The sequence below is a fragment of the Peromyscus eremicus genome, chromosome 11, assembly GCF_949786415.1.
Source record: "Peromyscus eremicus chromosome 11, PerEre_H2_v1, whole genome shotgun sequence".
Lineage (NCBI taxonomy): Eukaryota > Metazoa > Chordata > Mammalia > Rodentia > Cricetidae > Peromyscus > Peromyscus eremicus.
In genome coordinates, this window is record NC_081427.1 from 55,382,695 (window position 1) to 55,400,457 (window position 17,763).

Here is a 17,763-nt window from a genome sequence, read left to right on the forward strand (position 1 = left end):
TCTGTGTCAGTTCTCTCTCTACAAGCTTATATTCTGCTCTCATTTATAGCTCCTTTCTTGCCTGACTTCTCTCTACATTTTTCTGCTGTCCCCTCTACGTTCTATCTTAAATTCCTTAATTTTAGTTCTGCCCCTTCTAGGTTCTCATCCATCTAGTACTTTCCCATCTTAGCTCCTCTCCCGTCTCCTCTCTCATCTTGTTCTTCCCCATCTGGCTCTTCCTCATCTTCCATCTCATTCCTCTAGTACTCTCTTCTAGCCCTTCAATCTAGTTCTTCCCCATTTCAGTTTGTTCTTCTCAAGTTCTTACCCATCTAGTTCTTCCATTCTCTTTTCTCTTCTCCATCCTCTCCCATGCCCTGGGAGTCTTGGTATATATCCACTTACAAGCAGTAATCCCTAGGCAATGCAAAGCCAGGCTTCCAGGGTCAAACAGAGGGGTGATAAGAATCACATAGAGAGGCAGTAATTGTTAATTATCATTTGCAACCTAAAAGGGAAGTGACTAATGGGGAAATGAATTAACTAAAGGCTAAATTCGGGTAATATCTAAGAAGAGGGATCTTCTTTGCTCCACTATTACCTTAAACGTGATTGGTAGAAAATGTTAAGAATCTGTAAATTGCTTGGCCAATGGGAGAAAATAAAACTGCCTTCTTTTTTCCTGTGGCTCTTATCTTTCCAAGCTATATGCATTTTTCTGCAGGTTAGGGGAAGGTGTGCTCTGTCAATAGGCAACCTGTGTACAGCTAGATGCCTCTGGTGATAGTTAAAGGGAGATCTGGAACTAGAGGTAAGATTTGGGAAAGGAGGTAGTTAAGCTTAATTGGCACATCCGCCAGGCCTTCTCAAATGGGTAGTCTGGACGCTTAAGTCTGTTCTTAGAGAGTACAGAGGTATCTCTGATAAGGTACTTTCCTCCATCTGGCGATGGACCTGGCCGGATGCTGCCAATGATAATTACAGGGAGGCTTGAACTGGGGTTCTGGCTGTGCACAGCTGTCAGCGCAGAAAGTTATCTAAATATTCCTTTAGTATAGGGGAAATTGCACCCAATAAATGATGGAAAAGCTACAATAGCACACAAGAAACTCATAGCAGAAAATGACTGATAATCAAAAGCCAAATATCACCAAGGCTCCTTGAGCCTCAGCTTACCTCTGGAAGGCCCTTGAGCCTCAGCTGAAATCCTACTTTGTATATTTTTGCAACTTGTAGCACAAACACATGGTGGAAAAGGGTGAAGATGGGTGGCAGAATTTTTGAGGAAGTAGCTTTTTTAGTCTTGTGCCCATTTGTTTTTATTCATAAATTACTTTGATTTAAAAATGAAGATATCTCAAAGAGAAAAAGGTCTAGAAACTCAGGGTCACAAACACCAAAGACTTACTTTATCTACAGGATGTCATATCCCACATGCTCTGGCCCCACAGGGCTCTGATAATGTGGGGTCATCCCAGGTCCACAGCATCACCTTCCCATCCTAGATCTGGAGCAGTGGCAGGTAAATGTTAGGGATGCTGGAGCTGCTGAAGTCTAGGGAACTGTGTGTGAGTTTGTGGAGCTGTACTGGAAGGCCAATCAGTCATTTACAGGAGGAAACACAGCTGCCTGGGATGATGGGAAATTCTTAGTAACAAGTCTGAGGATTTTCTTAATAAGAAAACATACTTCAAAAATACAATTACATTTAGAGGGTTGCTTGACCAGAGGGGAATCAAAACAAATAAAAGTCTTAGAGAGTCCTCTGAAATATTTCATTCAGACCACAATAGTCTGGGAAATTAACAGCCTCCTTTAGGACTTTCCGAAGACCAGCAAATGTTTTCTCTAAAGACAGTCAACATTTCCAGCTTTGCAGACTGTCTCTGGCAACTATTGACTATGAGCGTTGTTATCAGTCTCAGATTGGGTACAGATGGTATGTCCTGAACAACTAATTCCACAGAAGCTTTTCTGGATACTATGTACACAGGGCTGAGAGCTGACTATCAGAACTCTCTGCATGGACAAATTCTCCTCTCAACTCCCTTTCTCTAACTTTCTTCATTTTACAATATTTTTAGAAATACTTATTTTTAAAAATTTTTATGTATACACCTGAGTGTATGCATGTGTACCATGTGTATGCAAGTGGCCACAGAGGCCAGAAGATGAAATCAGCCCCTGAGACTGTAGTTATAGTCAGTTGTAAGCCACCATGTGGGTGCTGAGAGCTGAACCCAATTATCTGGTAGGGCAAGAAGTCCTCTTCACTGTTAAACCATGAATCTAATCCCCCCTCCATTTAAAAAAGTTTTTTTTTTTTTTAATCAAAACTTTGGACTTGGAGACAAGAGTCCATCAGTTCTTAGTTCTAAATGGCAGCATTTGGCTTAGAGAAAGAAAAACACCTTAAAACCCATATAGTGGATTAGCCTCTGGGATCACCCCGTGATGAAATTTATGTAGGGGGGGTTCTCATACCAGTGATGAACTTAAGTTCCTGTGTCTTTTTAGAGAGTAGGAATTCCTCTCCCCCTCCCTCCCTCCCTCTCTCTCTCCCTCCCTCCCTCCCTCTCTCCCTCACTCCCTCTCTCCCTCCCCTCTTGGCCACAAGCCTCTGTATTCCCAGTCATCACTACAACATCTTCTTTGTCTTTATTTTAGATCAGAGGTTCTTAACCTGTGGGTTCTTAACGCCTTTGGTGGTTGAATGACCCTTTCACAGGGGCCGCCCAAGACTATCTAAAAACACAGATCATTATGATTCATAACAGTAGCAAAATTACAGTTATGGAGTAGCAGCAAAATGATTTTATGGTTGGGGGGGGGGGTCACCACAACAGGAGGAACTGTGTTATAGGGTTGCAGCATTCAGAAGGTTGAGAACCCCTGCTATAAATGTTACACAAAGTGGCATCCAGCTCTTTAGGAGACACTTAGATAAGCGCATGGTGGTACCCAGCATTCCTTTGCAAAGCATTTGCTGCACATAGGAGGAAACAGGCACCCTGGAGGAGCACCGCTGTGGGGAACCCAGCCGCGCTGTGGAGTGGCACTAGCAGAGACCGATAAGCTCCACCTGTACACACTAGGATGTCTGTGTCTGCACTTGCAAAAATGCTCCTCCGGCTGTACGTCAGCCTCACAAGAGGATGTGTGCATTTCTAGGTGATAAAGTGCTTCCCTTATCCCCGCAGAATCACAAGAGCCCACGTTCAAGGCAGGCAGGTGTTCAGAGTCAGGGCTTATGGCTAGACAACTCAGGGATGGTAATTGTTGCTCTTCCTTAATTCCCTGGAGTCTCAGTATTGATTCCTCAAGCCTGCTTGCCTGGGATTTTATCCTGGGATCACCCAGGATATGTTTTTGAAGCACTTACTCCCTTTTAGAAATCCATGTCGTATTGATCCAGAGAACTGGCTTCTCGTATATATGTCCAAATCCAATAAGAGGCATACATCCGGAAGAGAAGCAGATGGTTCATATGCTTATTAGTGAGCTAGGTACTCTGAACAAATCAAGTTTGTTCATTAGAAAGATACATTTTAATGCCTCTTATCTGTCAGGCATTGTTCTCAGTGACAGGACTCTTGAAATTAGCAGAACAACAATAACAACTATGAATACATACTTAGTTTTAAGGAAGCTTAGGTTATGTGGTGAGGCATGCAGGGTCGCACAAAATAGACAAATAGAGTTAAATTGTGATGGGAACTACGAAGAGAAACGAAGTAGGCCAAAGAGGTTGAAGCTGTTAGAAGTGGAGGGGCTGCTGAGTCAGACAGAGGTCCAGAAAGGCTGCTGGGGTGCATGACATTTGAGCTGAGACTTAAATACAGTGGAGGAAGAAAGCATGTGGGTGTGAAGGAACACATGGGTGTGAGTGTGGATTGCATGTCTGTCTAGCAGTGGAAATAGTGGCCACAAATGCCCTTAGCACAAGTCTCTCTCAATTGTGCCCTCACACAAAGGTCAGTGAGTGAGAGATATGGAGACACTAATGCCACTTCACTGAAGGGCATATATTACCTAAGTTCCTGAGAGGAGAGGCGTACTATGCCGCCACTCTGGGCCACATAGGAACACAAGTCCAGAGACTTTTTATTTGGGATTTTCCTAAGAAAGGCAAAGCAAGGTTCCAGTGTGGCACCACACATCTGTCATCCTAACACTCAGGAGACTAAGGCACAAGAATCTGAGTTTTAAACCAGCTGGTTTATATAATGAGTTCAAGGCCACTGGGCTATATAACAAAATTCTGTCTCTCCAACTGCCCCCAATCCCCACCAAAAAATAAAAAATAAAAATCAATGCAGAGCAGGGGAAATGACTTAGGAGTGGCTACCTACTACCCACGCTAGGGAGTTTCGGGTAGGGGGAATATTTTAGTTAGACACGATGGTTCACAGTGTGTGTGTTAGCCATCATTTCATTACTGAAATAAAATACCAGGGACAACTGACTTATAAAGAGAGGGGAGCTTCAGTTTCAGAGGTTTGCTGTGGGATGGCTTTCTGTATGCTGTGAATATGTGTTGCTGCCATTGGTTAGTAAAGAAGCTGCTCTGAACTATGGCAGGACAGGTTATAGCCAGGCAGGAAATCCAAGCAAAGAAACAGAAAGAAGGAAGGTGGAGTCGGGGGGAGACGCTGAGTGCTGCTGGGGGAGGGAGGAGGACAAGATGTAATGGAACACAAGTAAAGCCACGAGACACATGGTGATACATAGATTAATAGAAATGGGTTCATTTAAGATAAAAGAGCTAGTTAGCAGTAAGCCTGAGCCTTAGACCAGTTGGTAATTAATAATAAGGCTCTATGTGTTTATTTGGGACAAAGTGGCTGTGGGATTGGGGGACAGGGGCAGGACAGAGGAAAGTATCCAGCTACGGAGGTTTCATTATCAACTGCACTCACTGCTTCTGGGCCTGTGGTGAGGCAGTGGGTCACGGTGAGGAGCTCGTGGTAGATCAGAGCAGCTCACCTTGTGGACAGGAAGTGAGCAAAGAGAGGACGAAGAAGGCTAGCGTCCCAATGTCCCCTAGAAAGGCTTATTTCCAACAAGCAAGAAGGCTTCCCACTAAGCCCCATTTAAAGTTTCCATCACCTCCTACAGCACTGGGGTCTGGGGACTAAGTTTTTTTTTTTTTTCTCTTTTCTTAAGCACAGCGGATTGAACCCAGGGCATACCAGGCAAGTACTATAGCACTATGGAATCTGGTTTTCAGGGGAACTAGAAACTATTTTGCTCATTAGTTTGCCCCAGTGATTGGTAGATGCCTAATAGACAAATATAGACTCTATGGATATGCAGAACTCAGTCATCTACAGTATTGCAGATCATATTGGAATTCTCACTGTGGGAGGCTGGATATACTAGAGAGAGGTAGGCTACAAATGCTAGTTATACTAGGGAGAGGTAGGCTTGTCTGCTGGTTATACTAGGGAGAGGTAGGCTTGTCTGCTGGGTATACTAGGGAGAGGCAGTCTTGTCTGCTCACTAGACCAAGTCACCAGGCACAAGGACTGGTGTGGTACTCACACAGTGACCTCCACCCCTTGTATGTAGTTAGCATTCCCACCTGCTCCCCACTTTCTGCTATGGTCCATTCCCATGAAGGATTGTACAACATCATTATGTTTTAATCTGACAAATCTGTTGTCCAACATGTTACACTTTGTGCTGTTTTTGTTACTGTTCCAAAAGAAATAACAAACCTTTCTGAAATGACTTTCTGGAAAAGGGCTCTTGTTGGCCAAAATGTCAAGGAGAGTCTATTCACTTTATTTTGTCATCCAACTTTCACTTAATAGAGAGAGGTCTCGTGAGATCACGGCTCACTCACATGGGCAAGTTAAGATTTATTCTGTTATTCTACAAATACTTTTATAATTTGTCTTTATTTATTTTGTGTGCATGTATATGTATGTGTGTGGAGGGTAGACAGCAGCTTTCAGGAGATGGTCTGCCTTTCCACCATGTGGACACGCTGGGGATGAATTTCAGGTCATCAGGCTGGTTGGTTCTGTCTTTCCACCATGTGGACACTGGGGATGAATTTCAGGTCATCAGGCTGGTTGGTTCTGCCTTTCCACCATGTGGACACTGGGGATGAATTTCAGGTCATCAGGCTGGTTGGTTCTGTCTTTCCACCATGTGGACACTGGGGATGAATTTCAGGTCATCAGGCTGGTTGGTTCTGTCTTTCCACCATGTGGACATGCTGGGGATGAATTTCAGGTCATCAGGCTGGTTGGTTCTGTCTTTCCACCATGTGGACACTGGGGATGAATTTCAGGTCATCAGGCTGGTTAACAAGTGCCTTTCCCCGTGAGCCAGCTGGCTTCCAGGCACATTACTTTACATCATGGCCTTCCTTCCTTGTCCCTAGTCTTACATTCATCTTATAATTTAAGATACAACGAAACCTTAAAGGTCTCCATAGTCTCTAACAACTTCACAGTTTAAAAGACTAAAATCCATGCTCCACCTTAAAGTCAAGGCAATCTCTTGCTCCTGTAAAATCAAAACCAAGTTGTATACTTCCAACCCACAATGGCACAGAATAAGCATTCCTATTCCAAACCAGAACAGCCAGGGCATAGTAAGGATGATCAGACCAAATGTCTAATCTACTTTCTTATTGCTGTGATGAACTACCACAGCCAAGGCAACTAACAAAAGTGTTTCATTGGCTTATGCTTTCAGAGGGTTAGAGTCCACGATGGTGGAACAAAGGGAGACTTGAGAGCTCACATCTTGATCCATAACCACGAAGCAGACTGGACATGGCATGAGTCTTCTTAAACCCCAACGTCTCTCCCCAGTGACACAAGTCTTCCAAGAAGGCCACACCTCCTAAATCTTCCAAAACAGTTCTACCAACTGGGGACCGAGTTTTCAGATACCTGTGAGGGCTGTTCTTATTCAAACCACCACATCAAAGAAAGACCCAAATCCGGGAGGGTAAACACCTAGCCCACAGCTCCATGTCTAGCATCTGGGACTTAGGCATCCCCGGTGCTCCAGCTCTACCAAACTTTGAGCCCTTGAGTCATAAGAGTTGATATTGCATGTAGATTTGGGGTGTGTGTGTGAGAGAAAGTTTGCCACATGACTTTGTTATTGATGGCTAAACATAAACAGATGCCTTTTGATAACTGTTTAAATGTAGGCGTATGCAAGAAGATCACTACCAACGGGTGCTGTTTAATAGGATGAGAGGGTTGTAGACCTGTTTCCTATGAAGGAATTCCTGATTATCCATGGAACAAGTGCTTAATAGTTTTGTTTTGTTTTGTTTTGTTGTTTTTTGAGACAGGGTTTCTCTGTGTAGTTTTGGTGCCTGTCTTGGATCTTGCTCTGTAGACCAGGCTGGCCTCGAACTCACAGAGATCCGCCTGCCTCTGCCTCCCAAGTGCTGGGATTAAAGGCGTGTGCCACCACTGCCCAGTGCTTAATAGTTTTGATCATCCAGTCTATTCAGTTTTTCATTGTTGTTCAATATTATTCCTTTTTTTTCAAGAGATACATCACCATGTATGTGTTTTAGTCTGATACTATATATACGGAGGCTGTGTAGTTTACACCTTTCTATAATTTTCATCTTTTAAAACTTGTTCAGAGGGACTTTGTTTAGCTTCCAAGGCTTGAAGCAGAGCTTCCCAGTTCTCTTCTATTCCACCTGGGGACTATGTTGATGTAGAAAAGTATTCATTACCTGTATATAGCATGTAGTATATAGAATTGTCTTCTAAAGAGGGTGTACTGATTTTCATATGACAATGTTTTGTGAGCTGATGCCACATGACAGACCATAAAAAACCTACTTGGGTTTATAGAACAGTTTCCATTAATATGTATTTTGGGGCTAAAAAATAAAATGTCAATATTTTTATTTGTAATACTCATAAAAACCCACTACCATATTCTAGAGAGTAATATTATCCTAGCACACAGGAGTTATGTTCATAGGCCTGCTTGTTACTAAAAAAGTCCTCTTGTTAGTATGTTTGAGGTGGAAATATATAGTTGTGTAGGGAGTCACTGGGTGAAACCAAGAAGGGACCCCAATATCACAGCAAGTGGGCATGGGTCATATGAAATGGCACTAAGTCCAAATTCCAATGCCAGGAAAGAAGGAGGGCTGTGGGAGGCTGGGAAGTTGAAGAGAAATTGAGGAGCCACAGGCAGATGAGACATTATTCATTGAGTTGAGTGCTGTGCGATGGTCTGTATGTCAAGTGTGTTGCTGATTGGTCAATAAATAAAACACTGATTGGCCAGTAGCCAGACAGGAAGTATAGGCAGGACTAACAGAGAGGAAAATTGAGAACAGGAAGCTGGGAGGAGACACTGCCAGCCGCCGCCATGACAAGAAGCATGTGAAGATGCCGGTAAGCCATGAGCCATGTGGCAAGGTATAGATTTATAAAAATGGATTAATTTATGATGTAAGAACTAGATAGCTACAAGCCTGAGCCATTAGGCCAAACAGTTTAAATAATATAAGCGTCTGTGTGTTTATTTTATAAATGGGCTGTCGGACTGCTGGGGTTTGGCGGAACCCGGAGAGAAAACTCTCCAGCTACAGTTGAGGCCATCACATAGACTGCTAGACAGGCAGATGCTAGCAAGCACCCAGGCACAAGCCAACACACATGAGCTGCATGGGTATAGACACAGAGACCTACAGAAATACATACACAGGCAGGCTGGCAAAGGTGAAGGCTAAGGACCTTAGGCCTCCGAAAAGTATTATTACTTACATACAGTGTCTATGTGTTACATCCAGTGTCAGCCATTTTGTACTGATCCATAGACCCCTTGGATGTCCAGAGTTAGCCATCTTGGTCCATGCTGGATAGCCCATATCAGCACCATATTGTCTAAAGATAAGCTGGTCTTACTGCCCTGTTTCCTACAACATGACACCACTCACTTGGTTCTTTCTTCCCCTTTTTGAATTTACAATTCTGTAAATTAGACCACTCTCTTTTTCTGTTGTTTCTATGTTATGATGATGTCACATACTTATTTGCAGTCAGGGCTACAGATAGGTTAGTATAAAGAGGAGCAGTTGGCCAACGTTCACTCAAAAACGAACACTTCCTTTGAAGAGTCAACACTTTACAAGGTCAGTTAGATGAAATCTGAGATGAAGGGAAGCTACAGCATCGAATGGTAGTTTGCATTTCAAACCCCAGGCAGTCCACATTAGCCAAAAGAACTGCTAGTGTCCTCATTTACATAAATGCCACACTGCACACATGTGTATCGAGAACAGATTTTATTTTGATGCATTTTTCTTTTGACCCAAAGAAGATTTTCTGTCTGGAATTTGTTGCTAATTTTGTACCTTGCCTCAATACCTTCTTGTTCAGTGTGTGCTGTTGCAGCCACGGGGGCTTTGTTTCAAACACATTCCCGATGGGCACTCTGATAGATGACCATCACTTTGCCTACATTTTTCAATAAAAGGTTCCAAATACATTGGCTATGAACATTTGCTTTAGTGGAGAGACAACTTTCTGGGTTAAGACATTCTTCACAGCAGACATCGGGAAGATGTTTTGTTGGTTTTTACTTTCTGCCATCCCCATAGAAAGAATGTCAAAGGAAACTCTCTAGCCCAGTCTTAGAAGCTCATCCATCTTAGCTGTTTGCAATGTCCTCTTCCTGTCTTTTGTCTACCCAGGCTGGCTGATCTGCAAATCATGACTGTCAAACCCAAGTCTCTCCAACAGCCCTGCTCCAGAGCCCGACCCAAGTCCAGTACAGTGGTCTCCAGCTATGCAGAGACGTGGAACAAAATCTTCAGGGTTTCCGTACCAACGCGTTTCCTAGTCATGGTCTCCTTCCCTCATTTTGATATGGACAAAGGACAGCTCATTAAAGACAAATGTTGTGTCCTGATGATAGTTGATGGCAGAAGTAATCGGTGGAAATAGTAGATTTTAAAATTCAATTATTGTTGTAGTGAGTATGTCAGCGCGCTATACGGCTCAGTTGTGAAAAGCTCAGAATCGGGGACTGGAGATACAGCTCAACAGGATAGTGCTTGTCTGACGTGCGCAAGGTCCAGGTTCATTCCCAGAACCACCCTCCTCCTCCAACAGTTGGGGTGGAGGGTGCTTAGAACTTAAACATGCATTTCAGGTTGAGTAGTATCTGATCTACTGTATAGATGGTTATATTTTTTAACATCTTCGCCACTGTAGAAATTCACTGTGGGTCTGAGGAACAAAATGATGTGACAGCTGGAACCTAAATGTGACATAATTTGCCAGCAATGCCTGATTATGGATAAAGTTCAGGGTGTGTGAGTTTTTATCAGGTGAAAGGACTACTTGACTTTAATTAATTTGGAGTTTAAAGAGGTTGAAGTCTTGAATAATTCAAAATATCATCTTTTCATTCTGTCCTGCCATAAAACTTTTATGTTCATGGTTTTTATTTTTTTACATTATTGTTGTTGTTGTTGAGACAGGGTCTCGTGTAGCCTAGGTTGGCCTTGACAGCTGGGAGAGCCTTGGACTTCTGATCTTCCTGCTTCCATCTCCTTAATTCTGGGGTTACAGGCAGGTGCCCCATGAGTGTCCATGCTCAGGTGTTAAATAACTAACGGCATTCCAGATACTGCAAACATTGCAACCACCGAGAAAAATTCAGGGAGGTAGGGAGGCGAGCTATGGGAACCACCTTCCAAATGCTCTCCGATGCCCAGTGACTTCCACTCAAGTGCGTTTGTCACCCCTAGTGAAAGGGAGGCCAGGACTTAAAGGTTAGTGATAGTATTATTCAGACTAAGACCAGGAAGTCAGGGAGGATGGACTAGTGGCCTCAAGGATGTCCAGTCTTTTACCATTGACGTATGATGATTTATAAACACGTGGGGCCACATTTATAACTCTCTTAGGACAAATGCCCCCTCAAAGCAACAGGTTGGTCCTTTTTAGACCAACATTGCTAGGTCCTTTTAAGAATGGAGTCAGTTATCAAAGTTAAACCTTTGGGAGCATTATTGCAAAACAGCTCTGTATTAATCATGCATTAAAATATTGTTTTTGGGTTTTTAGATGAGATCTATGTTCCTGCTTTAGACAAAGGCCTTTGACTATTTTGAGATTCAGAATAGCTATTTATCAAAATAAACAAATTGACAGTCTACTTCACAGGTAAGAGATTATAGTTGACACACATCAATGAAGTGTACTATGTAGCTCCCAGACATGGTGATTTGTAATGCATGAAAAAGCAATCAATTAAAAAAATCCATTATTTCCAGGATTGTACTTTGCCTCTTAGAAATTAGAAGACTGAGCAGGAGACAAATATCCACATGCCAGTCTTGGGTACTCTTTGCTCTGGGCTCAGAGGAGAACACACGGGCCTTCCTGACACCACAAGGTGCTGAGCAGATGAGCTCTATTATGGTGAGCAAATATATGATGGGGTATGGAAGAGAGAAAGAGACAGAATGGTTCATGTCCTGTGGAGAAAGGCATGTCTGAAGAGGTGAATGCAATGAGGAATGGGCTGAGGTGGGTGGTCTGCTTGCCACCCACGGCCATGGTGCCGTCCGGCCTGAGCTGCAGCCAAGGGCCATGTTTGTGCCCATGGCCATGCCGCAGCTGTGGCTGTGTTGATGTCTGTGGCTCCTGTTACCACCGAAGGCTGAGAGGACAGGGCTGCGCAGTTAGCTCTCTCACTGCTGCAGTACTGAGAGAGCAAGTGGGTCCTGCACCTCACCTGGGCAGCATGACAGAGCTGACCCTGTTGGCATGGTCTTGGGTGAGCTGGCCCTGAGGATGTGAGAGTGGGAGGGCTAGCCATGCCACCCTCTTCTGCCATGTGGTGGCATGGGCAAGGGCAAAGATGCCTTCTCCTCTCCTCACTTGCCACCTGTGGTAGTCAGGAGAACTGAGCAGGCCCCTCTGTTGTGGAATATTAGTTGAAGATGTGTTACATTCGTTTATGCTGTGGAATATTTGTTTAATGATGCAAAGATGTGTTGCATTCTTTTATGTTGCATTTGTTTAACTCTGTGAAACTGTGTTACTTTGCCTGTCTAAAACACCTGATTGATCTAATGAAGGTCTGAATGGCCAATAGCTAGGCAGGAAAGGGATAGGCAAGGCTGCCAGGCAAAGAGAATAAATAGAAGGAGAGAGTGAAAAGAGGAGCAAGAAAAGGAGGAGAGGAGGAAGCAAGGGGCCAGTCCCCTGGCAACACAGCAAGACATGGAATAGGCATGGGCAAGGGAGAGATGCTTCCCCTTATCCTGCCTGCAGCAGGTCAAGAGCTGACCCTACTCCTTACCGGCTGCTGTACTCAGGAGAGCAGGCCCTGCACCTCTCCTTGGCACCACGGTAGTGGTGACCCTGCTGGAGGGGGCATGGGTAAGCCTGCTCTGAGGTCGTGAGAGTGGGAGAGCTGGCCCTCCACCCCTCGACTGCCATGTGTTGGCAAGAGTGAGGGAAAGATGCCCTTCTCCCTTGCCACCTGCAGCAGAGGAGAGAGCTGATCCTGCCCCTCACCAGAATCAGCACTTGGGACAGCGGGTCCTGCACCTTGCCTGGGTAACACAGTAGAGCTGATTCCCATTGACAAAGGTGTGAGCGAGCTGACTTGAAAATGTGAGCATGGGAGATCTGGCCCTATCCCTCATCTGCCCTATGGTGGTGTGGGCAAGGGAGAGAAGCCCGCCCTGCTCCACACATACCCCTCGAGACCTGTGGCAAGTGGGAGAGCTGTCCCTGAGGTCACAGGAGTGAGAGAGCTGGCCCCGCCTCTCACCAGCTACAGCACTAGGCCCAGTGGCCCCTACAGCTTGCCTGGGTAACACAGTAGAGCTGGCCTTGGTGGTGTAAGGTGTGGGCGAGCCAGCCCCAAGGACATGAGAGCAGGAGAACTGGCCCCACCCCTTGCTGCTTATTACATAGGGTGAGCTAGCCAGGGCGGGACTAGAGAGCTCATCCTGGTGTTGAGGATGAGGGAGAGCTGGCGGATTGACCAAGGCAGCAACCACCCAGACCCCAAACCAGAGCTATGAGTTGGTCCAGCCCATCATCAACTCTATCTACGATCTGCTGGAGCACATGAACGGGCCGATCCTGCAGACCCAAAGTTGCAATGTCTCCCTGACACAGGACAACAACAGAATACCCAAGAGGAGCCCCAGTGAAGGCCTAGTATCGATGGTGTAGCAAAAACCAGAGGCCCTGAACCAGGCCAATGATTCATTGCAATGAACACTTGCAAATAATGATATACGGACTAAAGTGTGAACTGTGTGACTCACTGTGTCACACTATGGCTTTCATGATGAGATTTTTCTTTTATTTTATCTTTGGAGGCGGCTTGCAAGGGTAGAGAGAGGGTGGATGGGAAGGGACAGGGAGATGAGTGGGATGGAGATGCATGATGTGAAATCCACAAGAATCAATAAAAAGTTAATTTGAAAGAAAAAGTAATGCATAATTAGGAAATAATAATTCAAAAAGGAGAAGCTTTTGTAAAGCAGTTCACATTACTGCTATCTATGACAAAAAAAAAATCAGGTGGTTTACAGCCTAAATGACTCACAGTCATAGCTGTAAAGATCATGAAGCCACATGGCAAAGTGGAGTCAATATATGGGCAGTGGGAAGACACATCAGAAGTGAGTATGTCTCAGACCAGAAGAGCATTCAGAGAACTACAGTGATCTTACCGGCATGTCAGAATTACATTTATAAGCTCTTTCTGTTTAACTTACTCACACATGCGCACACACACACACACACACACACACACACACACACGCACGCACGCACACGCACTCACACATGCACCAGTGATGGCAACACAAATACATTTACCCAGGTCTACTGATCCTGATTCACCCTTGGCTTCATTTCTGTACTGCTCAGTCTGAGACTCTTACCAAGAGGCCTTTGCTGCTGTGGGAAGGTTTCTGGGCTAAGGTTGGCGGAGTGGGCTTTCTGAGGTTCCTATGTATCAACCTATGTATCAACCTAGGTCACCATTCTGCTCACATCTCTGAAGAAAAGATCAAGGTATTGTGTACAGCATAAGAATATCTTCCAGTCTTGTGGGCAAATTTACAATCATCTTTGTATTCTCTCCTGCCAGGGTTTCCCCATAACTGGTGTCAGGAAACTATAATTTTCTAATTTGGATATGGATTTATGGATGGCAAAGAGAATAAAAATGTATGGAACTTCCCATAGGAATCCAAACTAGCCGGGCGGTGGTGGCGCACGCCTTTAATCCCAGCATTTGGGAGGCAGAGCCAGGTGGATCTCTGTGAGTTCGAGGCCAGCCTGGACTACCAAGTGAGTTCCAGGAAAGGCGCAAAGCTACACAGAGAAACCCTGTCTCGGGGAAAAAAAAAAAAAAAGGAATACAAACTATAGTGCTTTTTCTTTTTATATTTGAGATAAAGTCTCACTATAAAGTGGCCAGGCTGGCCATGGAGACTTGCATCCCTCCTGCCTCTACCTTCCAAGTGATGGAAATACAGACATGCTCCACTACTCCTAGCTTAGAGCTTTCATACGATTTTGTACCCATCCACAACCAAACGTGCCTAATGCTTCCTGAAGTTCTGATGGCTGTGTGTGGCGGCTCAATTTGGCAAGAGCTAGACATACTTTAGGGGCAGCAGAATGCTTATTTCTATTATGTTGATGATTCCTAAAATGGCCTTGTTGAAGAGGTTCACCATCTACGTGCAGGATATACAAACCCCTTGCATATCTACAGATAAGCTAGGTGTGTGACTATTACCACATTACAAAGGGTATTTTTCTATCAGCAAAGCCCGGGGGCCCCAATGTTAAAGAATTTTACTTTAACTATGTAAAGATGTGCTGCATTTATTTAACCTTGTCTACCTAAGGCATCTGATTGGTCTAATAAAAGGCCAAAAAGTCAATAGCTAGACAGGAGAGGGATAGGCAGGGCTGGCAGGCAGAGAGAATAAATAGGAGGAGAAATCTAGGCTCGAAAGAAGAGAGAGAAGAATGAAGAGAATGAGGAAGGAAGAGAGGGACACACCGGGGTGGGGGTGGGGGGCTGGAAGCCAGCCACCAGCCAGACATGAGACACAGTGAAAGTAAGATACACAGAAGGAAAGAAAGGTAAAAAGCCCCGAGGCAAAACATAGATGAAGAGAAACAGGTTCAGTTATAAGAGTTAGCAGGACAAGCATAAGATAAGGCTGAGCATCCATAAATAATAAGAAGTCTCTGTGTCATGACTTGGGGGCTGGATGGTGGCCCAAAAGAAAAAGCCTGGTCCACACCAGTGGTGGACAGCCCTACTTCGCCATGGACTTTCAACAAAGATAAGAACACGTCCAAGAAAAGAGAGTTCCCATTTTCCAAGTATTAAAGACTAAAAAGTAGAGTGCTCTTCTGAGAACTTCTGGAAAATTATCAAGCAAAGAAGATAATCAATATTAGGAGAGAAACCGAAGTGAAGAGTGACGACAGAGAAGCCCTGGAGGATTCTTTTGAGATTTCATCATATAAAGCAATTCGAGTTCCTGTGTCTGTAATCTGAGTGTGATACACTGCAATTTGTAGGAAGAAGTTTCTCTCTTGCCTGCCTGTTCCTAAATATCCAGCAGCTACTTCCCAAATAATTGACTTGGAGGCTTAATATTACTTATTAATGCTCAGCTGGTAGCTCAAGCTTATTACTAACTACTCTTACACTTAAATTAACCCATAATTCGTATCTATGTTTAGCCACGTGGCTTGGTACCTTTTCTCAGTACAACATTCTCATCTTGCTTCCTCTGCATCTGGCTGGTGACTCCTGACTCTGCCCTTCCTCTTCCCAGAATTCTAGTGTGGTCTATACTTCCTGCCTGGCTACTGGCCAATCAGCGTTTTATTAAACCAATTCAAGTGACAAATCTTTACAGTGTACAAGAGCATTATCCCACAGCAGCAATTCTTTCTCACCAAAGTGAAATGAGCTCTGATCTTCACCTGTTAGGTCAGTTTGACAAACAGAAAGAGCGTGTGGGGACCAGAAGGCACAGAGAAGGAAAGCACATCAGTCCAAGGAGTTTGATCTGAGGAGCACATTTTATTTTGCAATGTCAGAGAACTAACATATACCAGCAGCATAATTAAAACAATAAATCACTATTTAAAACTCATACATGAGAAATTTATTACTGAAATGGTACACAGGGACAACACAAAAGAAGGAGCCTTGGGGTGTCATAAGAAAACAATTGAAAAATACCATCAATGGAAATGATTTTAATTTACTTAACAATACATTCACTTTACATTTCCCAGATTGTCATTTCATTTTCCATGAAATACATAAGCATATATACATTCACATTCTGGAAGTCAAGAGAAATCTTTAACTTACAACTTACCATTTTACGTGTGTGCCTGGTGCCTGCATGTGTGTCTGTGCATCGAGTGTGTGTGCCTGGTGCCTGCATGTGTGTCCGCGCATCGAGTGTGTGTGCCTGGTGCCTGCAGAGGACTGAAGAGGATGTTGGATCCCCTGGAACTAGAGTTACAGATGGTTGTGAGCTGCCACGAGGGTGCTGGGAATCGAACTTGGGTCCTCTGGGAAGAGCAGCCAGTGCTCTTAACTGCTGAGCCATCTCTCCAGCTCTAAAATCTTTAACTTTCAATGGTATTTTTATTTAAGATAGGCAAAACAAAAACAGCAATACTGGCTTTTCAGTACACATAGTATCTATGGTACAGTAGATTGATCACATAATATATTTCAACAGTTTTCATTCTATTATTCACACATAATTAGTAAACTTTCATCTTTAAGTCAATTACAGTCTAAATTCAATAAATACTATACAAAGAACAATTATAAAGCAGTGTTGAACAGTCTCTGACTGGAGAAGGACTTGTATAGCAAAAGGGTTTTGCAAGAATCAGTTCTGAAGGAAACAGGGAACCTGCAGGATTCCCAAGGCAAGAGCCTGTGCTTTGGCAAGCTTCCCGAAAGGCGAGCAGCTGACATTTCTGAGTCCAGAGAAACGTGTCCACGGGGAAAGGAAGGCACTGCCACTTCTTTGTCTGACCACAGTCTTCTTGAAAATAACATTAAAGCCTGGAGCAACTTGAGACACTTTCTAATAACAGGAAACAGGCGCCTTTCTCTCCAGAAAGACAATGGACGAGGCAGATGATACTTCAGTTGTACTTATATTCTATTTGATGACCAAATTAATAAAAATGATTTATTTATTTATTTTTTAACGAAGACCTTTGGAGTTGGACCCCCGATGGCCAGTGAAGTATCTGTCATCCTCATTCCCTGTGCAGACTGGTCAGCCAGCATGCCAATGCTACTGGCTGTAGAAGAAACTCCAAATGCCCTGGCAGGGCTTCTCCTCAGACCTGAATTTGGTGGCTTCTCTTTATGTTCAAGTCTCACAATGGAGCCAGGACCTGTGCTTGTTTTATACTCTCACCTCGCTGATATTTCAAAATCCGTCTCCACTTCATGTGACATTTACTTGAATCTCACAAGAGCCTGTGAGGACGCCACAAGTATCCGTGTGCTCAGCACACTGAGAACAGAAGCCCACAGAAAGCATCACGGCAGCTCCTTCAGGCCTCACCCACCAACAGACCTGAGGTTCTCTTCCAAACTCAACTCACTAAAAACTTATAATTTATCTATGTGTGTGTATACACAGATGGGTGTAGGTACCCTTAGAGGCCAGAAGAGGGCACTATGTTCTCTAGAGTTGGAGTTACAGGCAGCTAT